Source organism: Ailuropoda melanoleuca, chromosome 4, assembly GCF_002007445.2.
Source record: "Ailuropoda melanoleuca isolate Jingjing chromosome 4, ASM200744v2, whole genome shotgun sequence".
Classification (NCBI taxonomy): domain Eukaryota; kingdom Metazoa; phylum Chordata; class Mammalia; order Carnivora; family Ursidae; genus Ailuropoda; species Ailuropoda melanoleuca.
This window is the reverse complement of record NC_048221.1, coordinates 88,541,907-88,563,862: the sequence shown is the minus strand read 5'-3', so window position 1 is coordinate 88,563,862 and position 21,956 is coordinate 88,541,907. Positions and strand designations below refer to the sequence as shown.

At 37.4% G+C, this 21,956-nt stretch overlaps 1 pseudogene; it reads left to right on the top strand.

The window, feature by feature from the left end:
- The first annotated feature begins 1,004 nt into the window (after positions 1 to 1,004).
- Positions 1,005 to 20,776, top strand: LOC100465986 (annotated as a pseudogene).
- The last annotated feature ends 1,180 nt before the right edge of the window (positions 20,777 to 21,956 follow it).

Here is a 21,956-nt window from a genome sequence, read left to right as displayed (position 1 = left end):
AAAAATTAAAAGGACTTTGGGTAATAAAACTTCCTTTGTTCTTATTGCTCACCACCTGATCCTTAGACGAACTGATGAAGCATTCACATAGTAATCTACAAAAATTATACTGGGTGGCAACACCAAAATTTGTCTGGCGGCAAATTAGTTTTCCATGAATCTTTCATAAGAATGCTGTAAAATTTCAACTGATGTAAAAAATTCCTATTTTCCATAACTGAGTATATACATGATCGTGGTGATGTCTGCCGTGACCTGGAGCAAAGCAGGTGATGTGATATAGCACAAAGCAGCGTACAGTTTGCTTTGAGGTAATTGCCTTATAATGTGACAAAAAGCAGGCACCAAAGAAAGATTGTTTGTATCCTAGAACATGAATAAATCAGCTTTGGAAGAATAAGATAGTCAAGGAAATATCAAAAAACAATTCAGTGAATCAATTATTAGCATGCTATTTATTTGTGTGTAAGAGAGATAACTGGCAGATTGATTCTATCTAATGAAAACAAGAATGAGACTTATATAACAAGGAAAATGGGAAAGAGGTGGGGAAAAATAAACACTGTTTGGGAACAATGAACTTTGTTTTCCTTCTGGGAAAGAGGTGGGGAAAAATAAACACTGTTTGGGAACAATGAACTTTGTTTTCCTTTTCTTAGGTAAGTGCTGCATAGAAGTGGTTAGCAACGATTTGGTGTATTTATGGATTCCCAGAAAGATTTGCTGTGGAACATGCATGATGAGCTATGTTTGTGTGATGTTTGCCTCTGTCCTTTGTTAGCATCTTTTGTTCATCTTAAGTAGGCCAGGTATGCACATCAAAATTTCTCCAGTGCTTGCAAGTAGAAAAGTAAACAGTTCTATTCAAATTAAATCGTAGACTATCCAACTTACAATGGTTCAACTTAGGATTTTTGACTTTACTGTGGTACAAAAGTGATATGCATTCAGCAGAAACTGTACTTCGATTTTTGAGTTTTGATCTTTTCCCAAGCTAGCGATGCATGGTACGTTACTCTTCAGTGACGCTGGGCAGCAACAGCGAGCTGCAGCTCCTAGACAGCCATGCAATCGGAGAGTAAACAACCGACCCACTTAGAGCCACTCTATACCCACACAACCATTCTGCTTTTCACTTTCAGTACAGTATTCAATAAGTTACATGAGATATTCAATACTTTATTATAAAACAGGCTTTGGGTTAGATGATTTTTGCCCGGCTGTAGGCTCATGTCAATGTCCTCAGCATGTTTAAGATAGGCTAGGCTAAACTATGATGTTCAGTCTGTTAGGTGTATTCCATCTATTTTCACCTTATGATGGGTTTATTGGGATGTCCAGGAAGATCTGTAGTTGACTTGTAACTGAAACGTGTAGGGGGAGACTTTAGGCATAGTGTGATCAGGGACTCAAATAATGACATTGAGACTCAATTTCTCTTTCTCTATCTCTTGGTTACCTATTGTATTGGCTTTATCTTAGGCAGGCTTTTACCATGAAGGGGTAAGATGATGTCAGCAGTTCTGCATCCTATATCATTCTGGGTTCAAAGTTAGTTGATAAGAAGTCTTTCCCCATGACTCATTATGATTAGGTGAATTTGGTCAAATGCCCTCTCCTGAACCAATCTTTGTAATCAGGAATTCCAATACTTGGCTGGTCCTGGTCACATGCTGAACCCTCAATGGAGGGAAGGTTCCTACTTGCTGCACGTGGACTAAGAACAGGAAGAATCCCTAAGAAGAAACCGATTGTGGTTACCAAAGAAGGGGAAATGGTTGTGTGCTGGACAACCAAAATGCCATAAGAGGCCACCATAGTACAACATTTATTTGTATCAGTTAGGATTTTTTCAGATACAAGTAACAACAACGCAAAATCTAATTCTAATTGCCTTTAACAAAATAAGAAAGAGATTCATTGACTCCTGTTCAAAAATGTATCCAAGATTTGTTTTAATCAGGTAAGGTAAGACATAAGACATAGAAATGATTGTCATGTAGAAAGAAGTTTATACTCACAGACCCCTAGAAACAGGAGGCATACCGTGCCACACAGGGTCAGGTGGGGAAGGATTAGGATTGGTCAGGAGAAAGAGAGGTGTGAATAGGGAGATCATGGCCCAGAGTCTTCATTGGGGTTTTTGTGAGAAGAAATGGGTAAAACAGGGTAGGTACAATGAGTTAGTTTAAGACTGGATAGTTTGGGGGAGCCTGGGTGGCTCAGTCGTTAAGTGTCTGCCTTTGGCTCAGGGCACGATCCTGGCTGTTCTGGGATTGAGCCCCACATCGGTCTCCTCCGCCGGAAGCCTGCTTCTTCCTCTCCCACTCCCCCTGCTTGTGTTCCCTCTCTCGCTGGCTGTCTCTCTCTCTATCAAATAAATAAATAAAATCTTAAAAAAAAAAAGACTGGATAGTTTGATTGATTTCAGTAGGCTCTGGGTTATCGGGATGATCTCCAGTTTTCTGGTACCTGGCCTTGGGGGTGAATTAACTAGTCCCAGGAGCGGCAGTCTCTCCGGATCAAAGCCTCAAATGCCAGAGTGTCAAAAATACAGAAAATCAGAAAGTATGTCAACACAGCTCCTATAACTGAAAAGTCCAGGGAAATTAATTCTCTGGCATAGCTGGATATGACACATATGATATTACCTAAGCATCATGCTCAGGCTCCACGTGGTGGTTCCCAGCAGTCCCAGACTCCACTATTCCCTTTTCCACCCACACTCCATGATGCCTAAATGACTGCAGCAGCTTTTCTCTGCATCCTTTTTGCTTCAAAACCAGAAGGAAAGAAAGAGCTTCTTTTTTCCAATAGCCAAACAAAACTCCTGGTCCTCATTCTTCTTGGCCAGATTTGGACCAATCAGTGCAACCAATGGGATGGGAATTGCTTATTGACTTAGGAGGCACTGCTAGCCCTGCAACTGAGAAACAGAGTAGAGGTGGCTCTTTGGGTGTTCTGGCGTGCTATTTTTCTAGAAGAATGGAAAATGGGGGCTAGGGAACCAAAAAACCCAGCTGTCCCCTACACAATGGATGTCAGACATATTTATCCTGGGGTAGCTCTTACCTTGTAATTATTGCTGACTTGTTTTATGTAACTTTGACTCTTCCAATTCAGTCACAAGTACAATGAAGAACTGTAGTATTTTGACTTCCGGAGAAGATGGAAGAGTAGGAGGCCCTTAAATTCACCTTGTCTCATGGATACAACTAGATTACACCTACATCAGTGTAAATAACCCAGAAAACAACCCAAAGACTGGTAGAACAGACTCTCCATAGCTAAATGTAGAGAAAAGTCCACATTGAAGAGGGTAGGAAGGCCAGAGATGCAGTTGGGTGCTAAAAGGACCCACAGGACTATTTGCAGGAGGGAAGGGATGCTGTGGGAATGGAGAGGTGAGAGAAACAGACCCTCATACCAGGCGTCCCAGGAACAGGGAACCTGCCTGAATGGGAAGATGAATCCGCATAACATTTGGCTTGGAAAACCAGAGGGACCAAATTCAGTGAGTTCTTATAATCAGCAGGGCTTAACACTTGGAACTTAAAAAATCTGCAGGCTTAGCTCTGGCTCCCTCCTATCAGGAGGGTGATAGGAAACTGGGTCTCTGCTATTAAAGAGATATGCGGAGATAGAGCACAGAAACAGCAGTTTGAAAATTTCCTGGGGTATATGGGATGGAGATTTGTTCACTAACTTCAGAGCATGGCTGGAAAACTTCTCCAGGAACAAAGGAGTGGGCAGGTGCGATTGCCAGCCTCCCCGCCAAGCCTGGATACATGGACATCTGCAGGAATTAGCACAGTGCTAATATTTGCTACGTAACTTGCTAAAAACACTCCCTGCCAATGTTCTCCTGCAGACATGCCCCTTCCAGTCAGGCCTTAGCTCCAGGTCCCTGCCCACAGCAGACCTGGACAAACCTTGCTAATACTGAGCATCCTGCCCCAGCACATTTCTGCACAAGATGCTCACTGTTCTTGAGAAATGGGTGGAGGACCTCAGTGAGACCCTTAACAAAGTGATAGAAAACATAAAAACAAACCAATCGGAGACGAAGAGTTCAATAACTGAAATTAGAAATACACTAGAGGGAATAAATAGTAGATTAGAGGAAGCAGAAGAACAGATCAGTGACGTGGAGGACAGAGTAATGGAAAGCAATCAAGCTGAACAGTAGAGAGAAAAAAAATAACAAAAAAAATAGACTTAAGCAAATAAGTGACACCATCAAGCATAATAACATTCACATTACAGAGATCCCAGAAGGAAGAGAGAAGAGGGGGCAGTAAATTTATTTGAAGAAATAATAGCTTAGAACTCCCCAAATCTGGGGAAAGAAACAGACTTCCAGATCCAGGAGGCACAGAGAGCCCCCAGCAAAATCAACACAAGGAGATCCACACCAAGATATGTAGTAATTAAAATGGCAAAAATTAGTGATTGAGAATTTTAAAAGCAGCAAAAGAAAAAAGTTACATATAAGGGAGATCCCATAAAGCTATCAGCTAATTTTTAGCAGAAACTTTGCAGGTCAGAGGGGAGTGGATGATATATTCAAAGTGCTGAAAGAAAAAAAAAACTGCAGGGAAGAATACTCTATCCAGCAAGGCTATCCTTCAGAATAAAAGGAGAGATAAATAGTTTCTCAAACAAAAGTTAAAGGAATTCATGACCACTAAACCAACCCTACAAGAAATGTTAAAGAGGACTATTTGAGTGGAAAGGAAAGACCATAAGCAGGAGTAAGAAAATTAGGAAGCACAAAAGCAGTAAAATTAAGTATATCTACAAAAATCAGTCAAGGTACTCATAAAATAAAAGGATGTGAAGTATGACGCTATATACCTAGAACATGGGGTGGGGGGAGTAAAGAATGGGTTCAAACTTAAGGGACCATCAACTTCACATAGAGTGCTATACACATAAGATATTAGATACAAATCTAATGGTAACCACAAACCAAAAACTGGTAATAGATATGCAAAAAATAAAGAGAAAGAAATCCAAGTACATCACTTTGTAAAGCCAGCAAACTGTGAGAGAATAGAGCAAAAGAAAGGAACAAAGGAAAAACTACAAAAACAACCATAAAACAAGCAACAAAATGGTAATAAGTACATACTGATCAATAATTGCTTTGAATGTAAAAGGACTAAATGCTCCAATCTATACATGGGGTGATGGAATGAATAAAAAAGCAAGATACATTTATACACTGCCTATAACAGACTAATTTCAGACCTAAAGACACGTGCATATTGAAGGCGAGGGGATGGAAAAGCATTTATCATGCAAATGGAAATGAAAAGAAAGCTGGGGTAGCAATACTTACATCAGACAAAACAGAGTTTAAAAACAAAGACTGTAACAAGAGACAAAGAAGGACACTATATAATCATAAAGTGAATAATTCAACAAGAAGATATAACAGTCGTAAATATTTATGCACCCAACATCGGAACACCCAAGTACATAAACAGCTAGTATCAAACATAGGGGAAGTAATTGATAGCAATACAATAATAGTAGGGGACTTTAACACACCACTACATCAACGGATAGATCATCCAGACAGAAATCAACAAGGAAATAGTGGCTTAAATGACATATTGGACCAGATAGATCTAACAGATATATTCAGAGCATTCCATCCTAAAACAGCAGAATACACATTCTTTCCAAGTACACATGGAACATTCTCCAGAATAGATCACATATTAGGCCACAAAATAAATCTCAACAAATTCAAAAAGACCAAAGTCATATCATGCACCTTTCCCAACCACAATGCTATAAAACTAGAAATCAACCACAAGAAAAAATCTGGAAAGAACACAAATACATGGAGGTTAAATAACACGCTACTAAACAATGAATGGGTCAACCAAGACTTTAAAGAGGATATAAAAAAAAAAAAACATGAAGACAAACGAAAATGAAAACACAATGGTCCCAGATCTTTGGGATTCAGCAAAAGCTGCACTAAGAGGAAAGTTTGTAATAATACAGGCCAAACTCAAGAAGCAAGAAAAATCTCAAATAAACAACCTAACTTTATACCTAAAGGAGCAAGAAAAAGAAGAAAAAACAAAGTCCAAAACCAGTAAAAGGAAGGAAATAATAAAGATTAGAGTAGAAATCAGCACAATAGACACTAAAGATACAATAGAACAGATCAATGAAAACAGGAGCTGGTTCTTTGAAAAGATCAGCAAAACTGATAAACATTTAGCCAGATTCATAACAACAACAACAACAACAAAAGGCTCAAATAAACAAAATCAGAAATGAAAGAGGAGAAATAACACCTAATACTACAGAAATACAAAGGATGATAAGATTATGAAAAATTACATGCCAACAAATTGGACAACCTAGAAGAATTGGATAAATCCCTAGAAACATATAACCTACCAAAACTGAATCAGGAAGAAACAGAACATTTGAACAGACTAATTACCAGCAATGAAATTGTATCAGTAATCAAAAAACTCCCAACGAACAAAAGTCCAGGACCAGAAGGCCTCACAGGTGAATTCTACCATATATTTAAAGAAGAAGTAATACCTATTCTTCTCAAACTATTTCAAAAAATAGAAGAAGAAGGAAAGCTTCCAAATTCATTTTATGAGGCCAGCATTACGCTGATACTGACACCAAAGACACTACAAAAAGAGAGACCTGCACAATAGCCCTGGTGAAAACAGAGGTAAAAATCCTCCACAAATATTGGCAAACTGAATCAACGACACATTAAAAAAATAATTCACCACCATCACGTGGAATTTATCCCCAGGATGCAAGGGTGGTTCAATATTCATAAATCAATTATCGTGATATATCACATCAATGAGAGAAAAGATAAAAACCACATGATCATTTCAATAGATAAAGAAAAGGCATTCGACAAAGTATAACATCTATTCATGATAAAAGCCCTCAACAAAGTATATTTCGGGGGGAACACACTCAACATAATAAAGGCCATATATGAAAAACCCAAAGCTAACATCATACTCAATGGTAAAAAACTGGGAGCATTTCCCCTAAGATCAGGAACAAGACAAGGATGTCCACTTTCACCAACTTTATTCAACATAGTACTGGAAGTCTTAGACAAAACAATCAGATAAGAAAAAGCAATAAAAGGCATCCTAATTGGAGAAAAAAGTAAAACGTCACTATTTGCAGATGACATGATACCACCTATATATAGAAAACCCTAGAGACTCCACCAAAAAACTACTGGAACTGATAAATGAATTCAGTAAAGCTGGAGGATACAAAACAATATACAGAAACCGGTTGCATTTCTATACACTAATAATGAAGTAGCAGAAAGAGAAATTAAGAAAACAATCCTACTTACAATTACACCAAAAATAATAAAACACCTAGGAAGTGAAAGACCTGTACTCTGAAAACTATAAAACACTGATGAAAGAAACTGAAGATACATAAACAAATGGAAAATTATTACATGCTCATAGAATAAAAACAACAAATATTGTTAAAATGTCTATATTATTTAAAACAATCTACAGATTTAATGCAATCCCTGCCCCAATACCAACAGCATTCTTCACATAACTAGAACAAATAATCCTAAAATTTGTATGGAACCAAAAAAGACCCTGAATAGCCATGCAATCTTGAAAAAGAACAAAACTGGAAGTATCACAATCTCAGATTTCAAGGCACACTACAAAGCTGTAGTATATCACAACACTATGGTACTGACACAAAAATCGACAAATAGGCCAATAGAACAGAATAGAGATCCCCAAAATAAACTCACAATTATATGGTCAATTAATCTTTGACAAAGGAGGCAAGAATATGCAATGGGAAAAAGAAAGTCTCTTCAACAAATGGTGTTAGGAAAACCGGACAGCTACATGCAGAGGAATGAAAATGGACCACTTTCTTACATCAGACACAAAAACAAACTCAAAATGGGTTAAGGGCCTAAATGTGAGAACTGAAACTATCAAATCCTAGAAGAGAGCAAAGGCAGTAATTTCTCTGACATTGGCTATAAGCAACATTTTCCTAGATGTGTCTCCTGAGGCAAAGGAAACAAAAGCAAAATTAAACTATCAGGATTACATCAAAATAAAAAACTTCTGCATGGCAAGGGAAACAATCAATAAAACTACAAGGCAACCTGTTGAATGGGGGAGAAGTTATCTGCAAATGACATATCCAATAAAGGGTTAGTATTTAAAATATAGAACTTACATAGCTCAACACACAAAAAACAAATAATCAAATTTAAAAATGGACAGAAGACATGAACAGACATTTCTCCAGGGAAGACATTCAGATGGCCAACAGATACAGGAAAAGATGCTCAACACCACTCATCATCAAGGAAATGCAAATCAAACCCACAATGAGAGATCACCTCACACCTGTCAGAATGGCTAAAATCAAAGCAAGAAACAGCAAGAGTTGATGAGGACTCGAAGAAAAAGGAACCCTTGTGCACTACTGGTGGAAATGTAAACTGGTGCAGCCATTGTGGAAAACAGAATGGCAGTTCCTCAAAAAATTAAAAATAGAATTATCATATAATCCAGTAATTCCACTACTGGGTATTTACCCAAAGAATAAGAAAACACTAATTTGAAAAGATATATGCACTCCTATGTTTATTGCAGCATTATTTTTAAAAGCCAAATTATGGAAGCAAACCAAATGTCCATCAATAGATGAATGGATAAACAAGGTGTGGTATGTATATATAGAACGGATTACTCAGCCATAAAAAAAGAATGAAATCTTGCCATTTGCAATAACATGGGTGGATCTAGAGAGTATAATACTAAGTGAAATAAGTCAAAGAAAGTCAAATACCATATAATTTCACTCATATGTGATATTTAAGAAACAAAACAAATGAACAAAGATAAAAAAAAAGGGGGGGGTGCTTGGTTGGCTCAGTCAGCAGAGCATATGACCCTTGGCCTTGGGCATGGAGCCTACTTAAAAATAAATAAGTAAGATAAAATTAGAATTATTCCAAAAAGAAGAAGCAGCAGCAGCAGCGGCGGCGGAAGAGGAAGAGGAAGAAGAAGAAAGGGACAAACCATGAAACAGACTCTAACTATAGAGAACAAATGGATAGTTACCAGAGGGGAGGTGGGTGGGAGGATGGGGGAAATAAATTAAGGGAATTAAGAGTACACTTATTGTGATGAGCTCTGAGTAATGTTCAGAATTGTTGAATCACTATATTGTATACCTGAAACTAATATAATACTGTATGCTAATTACCTGGAACCAAACTTTTAAAAAATAATTGAAAAGAAAATCCAATACAGTGCAATCTTATTACAAACCATTTGTAAGCTCATTACAAACTGGCAGCTAGGGATAAGGATAAAATCATTTGAACCACAGTATTACTAAACCCACATAATAAAAAGATATTTCATATGAGAAAAGAACTGTAGAATTTTAAAATGCCTCACAAATAGCAAAAAATTACTGTCATATAGTTAAAGCTGACAGAGTTGGTTTCCTCAGCATCCCCCCCTCACACCTTTAATACTATTGACACATGTCCAGTCTTTGGATATTTCACCTGTTCAAGATTCTCAAATCACGGTTAGCAGTGCTGTGATCATGTCTGCAAAGTCTTTTATTCCAATGCGGTGCAATTTCCCTTAACTTTTGAATTCAGCTATCAGAGGCTTTAATTTCATTTTTAACATAGTCATTTAACCAACATCCACCCACAATTTGCTGATAATGTACCAGCTGTGAGACTCAAAGGATATATGGATGGATTGTCACAGAAAGGGCTCTGATGGGTTTAATTCGATCAGGCTAATTCTACCCCTGCAGCAGTCATTGGTTTAGGCAATCTAAATAGAAGCCAGTTCCATGGGATCAGCTGAACGCTGGAATTGGGTCTGGTTTGGCCCAATAAGGGGAAAAAAAATTTGTTTGAAGATTTAAAAATTCTATTTGTTTTTTTTTATTTGGATTGTGTTAGGTCTCAACTTTCATTGAATTTACAGTGTAGTTTACAGATGAGATATAAATATGAAAATTTAAGTAATTTCCCCTAATATCCCCCTCTGAAGGATTCTTGTCCTCCTCTGATTAAGCTGCCTGCCCTGCTTCCATGTAAACTTAAATGGGGTCATGGAGGAAGCCTCCAATATCGATACGACATTGTAATTTCTTCTCAATTCCAATACTAATATATATGAGCAATACACTGATGTTCCCATCTTCAGGAGTTTATACAGCACTGTATGTGTGTGTATCTATATAGACACAACTTTGTTAGTCATTTTAGTATTGCGGATCTAAGAAAGATCATAATAACTTATTTTCATTAGCAAGGCTAGAGATTTTTACTCTATGGATAGCACTTTTGCAAATAATAAATATGTGCAAAGATTTAGCTGCTAAAGATGCTCTTTAAAGTGTTTTCAGAAACATTTTATAAAAGGGGCACGTGGGCGGCTCAGTTCATTAAGCGTCTGACTCTTGGCTTTGGCTCAGGTCATGATCTCAGGGTCGTGGGATCAAGCCCCTGGTGGGTTCCATGAGTGTAGAGGCTGCTCCAGATTCTCTCTCTGCCCCTCCTCCCCCTCTGTCCCATCCCGCGATTGCTCGCTCTCTTCTCTCTATCTCTCTCCCCCCTACACACACATGCCCTTGCACACATAAATAAATAAATAAATAAAATCTTTAGAAACATTTTATAAATGTTTTATAACAATGTTGCAATAAGCATCTTTGGCATTTAATCTTTGTATACATAAGTATTTCGTTAGGATGTAAATTTCCAAAAGCAGAATTACTTGGTAGATACCCTTTGCAAGCCTTTGCTTGGGACTACCCACACCTTGGCTTTATAACTCATTTTCCTGCCTCTGCTTTCTCACTCCCTACATTCCATCTTTCGTTGGTGAGTTTATCTTCCTAAAACACTGGGCTCAGCATGTTACTTCCCTGCTGAAAATCCTTCCTTTCCCCTTGCTGGGGCTCAGTTCTTTACTCTGATATCTGAGGACTTTTACAACCTGACTCTGCCCCAGATTTCCAGTATTTTCTGCCATCACTCCCCTGTATGAATCTTTCATTTAACTAAATTCATCCACTCCCTGGGCACCTGGGTGGCTCAGTCAGATAAGCTTCTGCCTTCAGCTCAGGTCATGATCCCAGGGTCATGGGATCGAGCCCCCGCATTGGGCTCCCTGTTCAGCGTGGAGCCTGCTTCTCCCTCTCCTGCTCTCCCTACTTGTGCTGTCTCTCTCTCTGTCAAAATAAATAAATAAAATCTTAAAAAAAAAAAAGAAATAAACTAGTCTACTCCCCATCTTCCACTATTCTTTGTAATTTCCTGTCTTTGCACTTTTGTTCATGCTGTTCCTACCCCCCTAACAAAGATGAAAATTGAATAATAAAGGAAATATTAGAATTAGGAATGAGTACTTCAGTTTGTCACAGCCTTCTATAAACTTTTTCTCCACCTGTTTTTCTCCACTTCACCCAAACTGTTGAATTGTCTTGCCTTCAGTGCTAAAAGTATCCAAATGTATACGCCCCTCCTCACTCCCTTCCCATTCACCACCCCCTCACCTTCCCCAAAGCTGAGGGCTGTTCCACCTGCTGCTTGTGTTCCAATCCCTTTTCTCTCTCCCATCAGTGGCCAGGCTCAGCCTCCTCTGAGCTGCCCTCTCTTGTGGACTGCCATGTCCACCAGATTCATTGCTCCTCGGTTCTCCATCTGTAGCCCCCTGGGTTCTACTCTTTGCTGGCCATCTCTGATCCTCTCGGTGTCTGCTCTCTACCACTCTCTCCTTTGCTGGTCTGCTTTCTTCTTTTATTATGATTCTTATCTCTTAGTTCCTAAAGGAAGAGACAGGGCTTCACAGTGCTCAGAGTATGCCTTTCTGTCATTTTCAATAAATGTATTCTCTGATCCCATCAAGCAGAACATGTTTTTCCATCCTTCTAGACTCTTTTCATCATGCTTTCCTTCTTCTCTATCCCTTCCTTACCGATCCTACAGCTGTTCTCGATGCTCAGACGCTCCAGCCTCAAAATAACAGAGAAATAAACCTCAGTGAAAGAGTCCTCATCCATGGGAATAAGGAAAATGAAATATAAAAACTACAACAGTTTTATAGAGAGAAAAAACGTCATTTGGCTCATAAGTTTTCTCAGTCTCAGTTTTGCTTTCTAGAGCACAATATAAAAGAAAGGCTGCATACATTCTCGAGTGTTATTAGACCCAGGGGGAATGATCTAAATAAGCTTAAAAAAAAAAAAAAGCACATCCAAATTGTTAACAACTCCGGAATTGTGACAATTGCTAATGATACAGAAAAAGCCATAATTTGTTTAGAGAATTTAAAAATACATAATTCTCAGACAGCACAAATAGGTTTTTAAAAACAAAATTTTGGGGCGCCTTCCTGGCTCAGTCAGTTAAGCGTCCAACTCTTGATTTTGGTTCAAGGTCATGAGATCAATCCCCATGGGCTCTGCCCTCAGCAGGGGGTCCCTGTCCCTCTGCCCCTCCCCTGCCTCTCAAAACTAAATACATACACTTAAAAAAAGCCGAATTTCCTTAACTTCATTTGACTGGCTGGGATTCTTATTTCCATTAAGAAACCAATCTAAAGATGAAACAAGTGAGAAAAATTAGACTTTTTTATACATAATAGATTTTTGAGGGTAGATTCAAATGATAGAGACCTATTATAGCTCTGCTACTTAGAATCATTTTTCATATTATAACAATGTGTAATAATTTAAACTTACATATGTAGAATAAAATCATTCTCTTCAGTGGTTTCTGTATCCTCCATTCATGGAGTTCTATTTGAAGTGAAATAGGCTTTGAAATCAATACAGTATAAAACAAAGACTTAACAATGTGATTTGGTGAGTGAAAGAAAAACGGAGGAGAGAAAATCAAGTGAAAACATATCGTAATCAATATTTTTAATATCCTCATTGTTCAAACATCTTACAGGATTAAATAATAATTTTTCAAATCCTCCCATAGTCTTTTAAGGGTATCTGAAAGCACTATTTTCTTTATTATTTTGAATTATCATTTCATCAACATCCTTTTGGAAATTTGTTACTCATTTGCTTTTTAAAAAATAGCTTTATTGAGATATAATTTGCATACTATACAATTCATCCATTTAAAGTGTACGATTCAGGGGTGCTGGGGTGGCTCAGTTAGTTAAGGGTCGGACTCCTGACTTTGGCTCAGGTCATGATCTGAGTCGTGGGATCAAGCCCTGCATTGGGTGCCACACTCAGCAGGGAGTCTGCCTGACATTCTCTCCCTCTCCCTCTGACCCTCCCCCTGCTTGTGCATTCTCTCTTTAAAATAATAAATAAATAAATCTTAAAAAAAATAGAGTGTACAATTCAATGGCTTTTAGTATTTTCACAGAGTTGTGCAACCATCATCACAGATTTAGAATATTTTATTACTCCCAGAAGAAACCCTGCACCCCTTAGCTGCCATCCCCAATTTCCCCACTTACCCTCAGACCCAGGCAACCACTAATATCCTTTCTATCTCTATGGATTTACCTCTTTGGAGCATTGCATATAAATAGAATCATACATTGTATGACCCTTTGTGACTGGCCTTGTTATCTTAGCATGATATTCTCAAGGTTCATTCATGTCACAGTATGTATCAGTCCTTCATTTCGTTTATTGCTGAATAATATTCTATTGTATGGGTCAACCATGTTTTGTTTATCCATTCCTCAGCTGAGGGACATTTGTGTCGTGTTTTTTTTTTTTTTAAGATTTTATTTATTTATTTGACAGAGAGAGACAGCGAGAGAGGGAACACAAGCAAGGGGAGTGTGAGAGGGAGAAGCAGGCTTCCCGCTGAGCAGGGAGCCCAATGTGGGGATCGATCCCAGGACCCTGGGATCATGACCTGAGCCAAAGGCAGATGCTTACCAATTGAGCCACCCAGGTGCCCCTGGGTCATTTTGACTTTTTGACTCTCAGGGACAATGTTGCTATGAACATTCATGTGCAAATTATGCAAAAATATGTTTCTATTTATCATTTCTCTTAGGTAAATATTTAGGAGTAGAATGGCCTGATCACATAGTAACTCTACATCTAACACTTTGAGGAACTGCCAGACTGTTGTTCAAAGGAGTTGTGTCCTTTCACGTTTCCACCAGCAACATATGAGGGCTCCAATTTCTCTACTTGCTTGTCAACAGTTACTATTATCTGCCATTTTGATTACAGCCATCCTAGTGAGCGTGAGGTGGTCTCTCATTGTGTTTTCCATTTGCCTTTACCTGTTAGCTAATGATGTTGAACATCTTTTCATGTGTTTGTTGGCCATTTGTGTATTTTCTTTGGAGAACTGTCTATTTAGGTCTTTTGCTCATTCTTAATTGGGTTGTCTTTTGGTTATTAGGCTGTAATCCTTTTTTTTTGAAAATTTTATTTGTTTGACAGAGAGAGACACAGTGAGAGAGGGAACACAAGCAGGGGGAGTGGGAGAGGGAGAAGCAGGCTTCCCACTGAGCAGGGAGCCCAATGCGGGGCTCGATCCCAGGACCCTGGGATCACGCCCTGAGCCAAAGGCAGACGCTTAACAACAGAGCCGCCCAGGTGCCCAGTTGTAATCATTCTTGATGTATACTGTTGGCTGTGAGTTCAAAGTTAACGAATCAACAATATATATTAAATCAGGTGTCTCTAGGAACACATATAAAAACAAGGGTATGCATTGGTCAGTTGATGAAATGTGACTGGAGACTTGTAGGAACCTAACCTTATGCTTTCCCTAGAAATGGTTCAGTATATGCTAATTCAGTGTTTATGGTGACTTATACAATATAGTAAGAATTGACTATATTTTATTTTTTTGATGCTACTGCAGACGTTTCATTTCATTTTTGGTTTGCTCATTGCTAAAGTACAGAAATAGAATTGATTTTGTATATTGATTTTATATCATGCAACCTTGCTGAATTTCTTTATTCTAAAGGTTTTTTAGTGGATTTCTTAGGATTTTTTTAAAAAGATTTATGTATTTATTTTTGAGAGAGAGAGAGTGTGAGAGTGCAAGTGCACGTGATGGGGGGGGCAGGGGGAGAGGAAGAGAAACCCAAGCAGATTCCGTACTGAAAGAGGAACCCACCATGGGGAATCAATCTCATGACTCCAAGATCAGACCTGAGCTGAAACCAAGAGTTCGATGCTTAACCAACTGCCCCACCCAGGCATCCCTCCTTAGGATTTTCTACACAGAAGATTATATTATCTACAAATAAGAGATAGTTTTGCTTTTTCCTTTCCAATTTAAATGCTTTTATTTTATTTTATTTTATTTTATTTTATTTTATTTTATTTTATTGTCTAATTTCCTTGACTATAACCTCTAGTAAAATGTTGAATAGAAGTGGTGAGAACAGACATCATTGTCTTGTCCCCGATCTTAGAGGAAAGCATTCAGTTTTCACCATTAAGTATGATGTTACCTGTGGGTTTTTCATAGATGTCAGGCTGAAAAGATTCCACTCCATTCCTAGTTTGTTGAGTGTTTTAAAATGAATAGGTTTTTAGTTTTGTGAAATGCTTTTTCTGTATCTGTTGAGATGTTCATATGGTTTTTGTCCTTTATTCTATTGATAGGTTATATTATATTAATGGATTTTCAGATGTCAAATTGACCTTGTATTCTTAGGATAAATCCCCTTTAGTCCTAGTATATGATGCTTTGCATGTATCACTGATTTTGGTTTGCTAGTATTTTAAGTTTTTGCATATATATTCCGAAGAGATATAGGTCTGTACATTTCTTTCTTGAGGTGTCTTTCATTTTTATATCAAGGTAATATTGGCTTCAGAAGATAAATCGGGAAGTATTTCCACTTCTTGTACTTTTTGGAAGAATTTTTAAAGAATTTGTATTATTTTAGAAAATTTTGGCAGAAATTGCCAGTGAAGCCATCAAGGCCTTGGATTGTTGTCTCTGTGGCTAGTTTTTGGTTACTTATTTAATCTCTTTACTTTAAAGTCTATTCCCATTTTCCATTTTTTTCTTCAGTTCCAGTTATTTGTGTTTTTCTAGAAATCTGTTGATTTCATTTATCTAATTTATTGGCATACAGTTCACAGTATTCCCTTGTAATTCTTTTTATTTCTTTAAGATGGGTAGTAATGTCCCTTCTTTCATCTCTAATTTTAGCAATTTAAATCTTCTCTTTTCTTGGTCAGTCTAGCTAATGGGTTGTGAATTTTGTTGATTTGGGGGAAGAACAAACTTTTGGTTTTGTTGATTTTTTTCTATTGTTTTTATAGTCTCTATTTCATGAATGTCCACTCTAATTTTTAGTATTTCCTTCTTTCATTTTGCTCTTGGTTTAGTTTTCTCTTCTTTTTCCAGTGCCTTAAGGTGGAGGTTTAGGTGATTTGAAACCTCTCTTCTTTTTTAATAAAGGGTGTTTATAACTATAAATTCTTTCTAAGCACTGCTTTAGTTGAATTTCATACATTTTGGTATGTTGTATGTTCACTTTCAGTTTTCCTAAATATTTTCGAATTTCCTTTGTGATTTCTTCTTTGACCACTTGGTTATTTAGGAATGTGTTGCTTAATTCCTGCATATTTGTGAGTTTCCCTAATTTATTTCTATTGTTCATTTCTAATTTCATTCCCTTGTGATCAGAGAATGTACTTCATATTATGTTTTTAAAAGATTTATTTATTTTAGAGAGAGAGAGAGAGAGCACAAGTGGGAGGGGGAGGGGGAGAGGGAGAGGGAGAGACGATCTCAAGCAGACTCCACATTGAGCGTGGAGTCCAATGCAGGGCTTGAGCCAAGGACCCTGAGATCACGACCTGAGCCAAAACTAAGACACTTAATCGATTGCACCACCCAGGTGCCTCCATATTATTTTTATCCTTTTAAATGTATTGAGATTTATTTTATAGCCTAGTATATGGTCTATACTAGAGAATTTTCTATGTGAACTTGAGAAGAATTATATTCTGCTGTTTTGGGATGGAGTGTTCATAAACGACTCTTAGATCTTTGGCTTATAAAAACAAGTTCTCGGGGCCCCTGGGTGGCTCAGTCAGTTAAGTATCTGCCTTTGGCTTGGGTCATGATCTCAGGGTCCTGGGGTTGAGCCCTGTATAGGGCTCTCTGCTCAGCAGGGAGCCTGCTTCTCCTTCTCACTCCGCTGCTCCCCCTGTTTTCTCTCTCTCTCTCTCTCTCTCTCTCGCTCTGTCAAATAAATAAATAAAATCTTTTTAAAAATTAAAAAAAAATAAAAATAAGTTCTCCATTTCCTTGATCTTCTGCCTCATTGCTCTATTATTGAAAGTGAGGTTTTGAAGTGTCTAATCATTATTGTTGGATGAACTATGTCTTTTTTCACTTCTGTCAGCTTTCCTTCATGTTTTTTTGAGTTCTGTTATTAGGTGCATAAGTTTATAATTATATTTTTCCTGATGGATTGATACTTTTATCATTACAAATATTCCTACTTCTCTCACTTTTTATAACTTTTTTTTGTTTTAAAGTCTATTTTGTCTAGTATTAGTATAGCCACTCCAGGTTCTTATTCTTATCTTTGAATCTAAAAGTTGGATAGTGTTAGATCCAATTGGAGAGTTATTGATACATTTAAATTTTAAATTATCGATACAGTTAAATATACACCTGCCATTTTGCTTTTTGTTTTCTATATGTCTCGTGTCTTTATTTTCCTCTACTGTTCCTGTATTGCTTTCTTTTCATTAAGTGGATATTTTCTAGTGTAATATTTAAATTCCTTTAATTATTTCTTTAATATATTTTTGAGTTATTTTCTTAATGACAGCTCTAGGGCTTACTGTACACATCTTAACTTACCAAAATTGACTTCAGATTTGTATCAGCTCAATTTCAGTGAGATATAGAAACATTATTCCTATACATATCTCCATCTTCTCTTCCTCCTTTTTGTACTTTCATTGTTATGCATATCATGTCTAGTTATGATACAAACTCAAAATTCATTCTTACAGCTATTACTTTATATAATTTCATGTCTACTAAGGAAGCCAAAAGAAGGAAGAAAGCAAGTATATATTTATGGAACTTGTTTTATTAACCTTTTTTTTTTTAGAGAAATGTAGGGTTTTTTTTATTATATTAACCTTCTTTATTTATCATTCCCAATCTTTTTATTTATTCCTGTGGATCCAAATTATCATGTAGTGTACTTTCCTTACTCCATTAAGTTTTGCTCCCAACATCTTTGTGTTGCTATTGCCAAATATAATACGTTTCTACATATTACACGATGAACAATACAATTATACACACATTGCTTTGTACAATTGCTTTAAAATAATTTGAGAAGGGGAAAATATTCTTTTATTGTTTTCTTATATTACGTAATTGGATAATTACCTTCACCAGTATTATTTTTTTTTAGTGTGGATTTCAATTACTGGCTGAAGTCATTTGCTTTCAGACTAAGAATTTCTTTTAATATTTCTTGCAAGGCAGGTCTACTAACAATGAATCTGCTCAGTTTTTTTTAATCTGGGAATGTTTTTATTTTGCCTTCATTTTTGAGATATAGTTTTTCTGGATATAAAATTCTTGGTTGACACTTAAAACACTTTGAATATGCCATTCCAATAACTTCTGGCCTCCATTGTTTCAGATAAGAAGTCAGCTATTAATCAATCTGGCTTTTTTTTTGCTCATGACTAGTTGTTTTTCTTTTGCTTTCAAATTTTTCTCTTTGTCTTTGTTCTTAGCATTGTCACTATGATGTATCTATACATGGATCTCTTTGAGTTTATCCTCCTTGGAGTTTATTGAGTTTCCTGGATGTATAGATTAATTTATAGATTATAGATTATTTTTCATCAAATTTGGGATGTTTTCAGCCATTATTTCTTTGACTATATTTTCTGGTTCTTTCCTCTTTTGCGGCTACTCTCGTTACACATTATGTCAATGTGCTTACTGGTATCCCATTTCTCTGCAGCTTTGTTAATTTTTCTTCATCAATTCTTTTCTCTTTTCTTTGGATTATATAATCTTATTTGATCTACCTTCAAGTTTGTTGATTCTTTCTTATGCCAGTTGAAATAAAGTCACTTCCTTTAGAAAGAATTTTGAACTCTCTGCTCTAATGGCAAGATCTCTGAGCCACTCCTCTGGAGCTGAGGGTAGAAGTGACCTTTAAGTGCTTTACAAACAGGTTGCTAGATAGGGATGGTAGCCCCTGGCATTCTTGTCTTGCCTCTCCTTGTGTGGAACCTCTACCCTCCAAGTGCACTGGCAAGGCAGTTGGGGCCCCAGTATTCTCTGTTTGCAGTGCGTGTGGGGGGGGGAGCCTCCATCATATGAGTAAAAGCTGCATAGACGAAAGGAGTCTTTAATTTCTTGGCTATGCTCATCAGGAATATAGCTTCTGTGAGTCAGAGATGGAGGAGATAAGGGATGCTAGTGGCACCTCCTGCTAAGATACCTTATCCCTTGCCTGCAAACTCAAGAGAAAGAGAGCTGTGCCTTCTTGGTCAAATCAGCCTGAAGCAGGACTTCCCTTAAGCTGAGCTGGAGAAGGGGAAGGAAGGAGAGCTTGTGGCTGCAGCACTACAGACCTTTGCTGTTGGCACTGACACTTGGTAGATTTCCTTGAATAAATATTTCTTCATTTGCTGTATAACCTAAGGACAATTTTCAGAGACTTTAAGTGGGTAGGTTTTTTTATAATTTTCTTCAGTTATGGTTACTTTAGTGGGGAACAGATTTGTGTCGAACCTCAAGCTGCTATTCTGGAAGTAGAATCCCTTGAATTTTAGTTTTCGCAAGTAATCTTAGAATGTTTAAAGTAACAAGTTATTTGGGGAAAGCAGTTCTTATTTTTAAATGAATAACTCTATTACATATTCATTTCTTCTGCAATTTCTTTTAATATTTCTTGCAATGCAGGTCTGCTAACAATGAATTTGCTCCTATTGGTGAGATTAACAAGCATTATCATGAAAACAATATGTTCCTCTTAAAGCCATAGTTCTGGGGCACCTGGGTGGCTCAGTTGGTTAAGCCTCTGCCTTCCACTCGGGTTATGATCCTGGGTTCCTGGGATGGAGCCCTGCATTGGGCTCCCTGCTCAATGGGGAGCCTACTTCTCCCTCTCACACTCCCCCTGCTTGTGCTCTGTCTCTGTCTCTCTGTCAAATAAAAAATAAATAAATAAAAAACCATAGCTCTTTGTGTTTGTATTTATAAATCCCATAGGCAAACACATATTTCTCCTTTATTAGGTGGACTTCGACAGATATGTAAACATTAGGGTAGGGTTGCAGCAGATTGGGCAGCGGGAGCAGTGACAGTGGCCAGACAGCCCAGCTTTGAGAAGGCTCTGGGCGGCCTGTAGACACACATCACACACCTTCCCCACCACCAAGGTACCCAAGAAGAAGGTCAGCCCCACCAAAGGGGGCCGGGAAGGAGAAGCCCAAGATGAGGTTGGAGAGGTTGTCAGCCAAACCTGCTTCTGCAAAAGTGGAAACAAAGTCAAACAAGGCAATAGGAAAGGATAAATCTTCAGACAAAAAAGTGCAAACAAGGAGGAAAAAGGGAGCAAAGGGAAACCAGGCTGAAATGGCTAACCAGGAAACAAAATAAGACTTACGAGTAGAAATCAGAGAAAATGAAAATGAGGAGAGTCTAGCCTCTGATGAATCAGGAGAGAAAGAAGCCAAATCTGACTAATATCATATATCAGGTCTTATCATGGTCCCTGTCTCCCTGCTTATACAATCTAGAGAAACGTTTTTATCAACTATTTGGTAAATGCAAATTTTTTGGTAGCTCTAGAAAATTTTAAAGAGGGGTCCAACCTCATCCCATTTTTTAAGTGTAATGCTTTTTTTTAAGAGGTGAAATCATTTGATGGTTGTTTATTTTTTTGTACAACCAGAAAATCGTGGGATATTGAATATGGAAGGTTTCAGTTGTCTTGTGTGTCAGCCTAACATTCCATGGATGGGGTAGTTTTTATGGCCTGTAATACCAGGCATACTGAATGGCAATTTGGAGTCAGTCGTGCACTTAATATGACTTGAATATTTTAAATTCTATTCCCATGTTGTTTTTGGTAGAATTGTTTCCTAAAGAAAACCACTGCTTGATCTTGGCTCCTCCTATCAGAATTTTGTACACCCTGTAACATCATGGTGATGGTAGTCCAGTTTTCCTAGTAACTTTTTAAATGTGCTATGCAAGACTGAAAATCTGAGTATGTACTGTATATGATATTAAATTGTGAATTAATGGGCTTTAGCAATGTAACAACATTTGAAGATATAGATACTTGATATACTGTGAAGGAATCTTTGCCTCCAAATTTTAAGCTGGAAGTTCACTGGACTAACTTTTAGAAAAGAATCACAGCTCAATGATTTTTTTAGATTTTTAGTATGTACATTAAGAATTGTGTACAAATCGGAGTGCCTGGGTAGCTCAGTTGTTTAAGTGTCCAACTCTTGATCTCAGCTCAGGTCTTGATCTCAGGTTTGTGAGTTCAAGCCCCGTGTGGAGTCTAGTTAAAAAAAAAATTGTGTACAAATTGAAATGTCTCTATTGATCCTCAGAACAACCAATAAAAACTCAATTATGAAAGAAAAAATAAACATAATGGCAGCAATGGTACTAAAACACAATAAAACTCAAAGTTAAGGCTTTATATTTGTTTTAAAATCCATATTCATATGTAATTATGTCCAAATCAAACTTCCATCTTCTAAGTTGAGCTCATTTCCCCAGGATATATGTTATTTATCCTGAACCAACAATTCCTTTGTATTGGATTGTATGAGATACGAATTAGTAGCAACCACAATCATTTTACTTTAATGAATTATTAGTTCCTTCCTTAGGTTTTGGTCTGTGT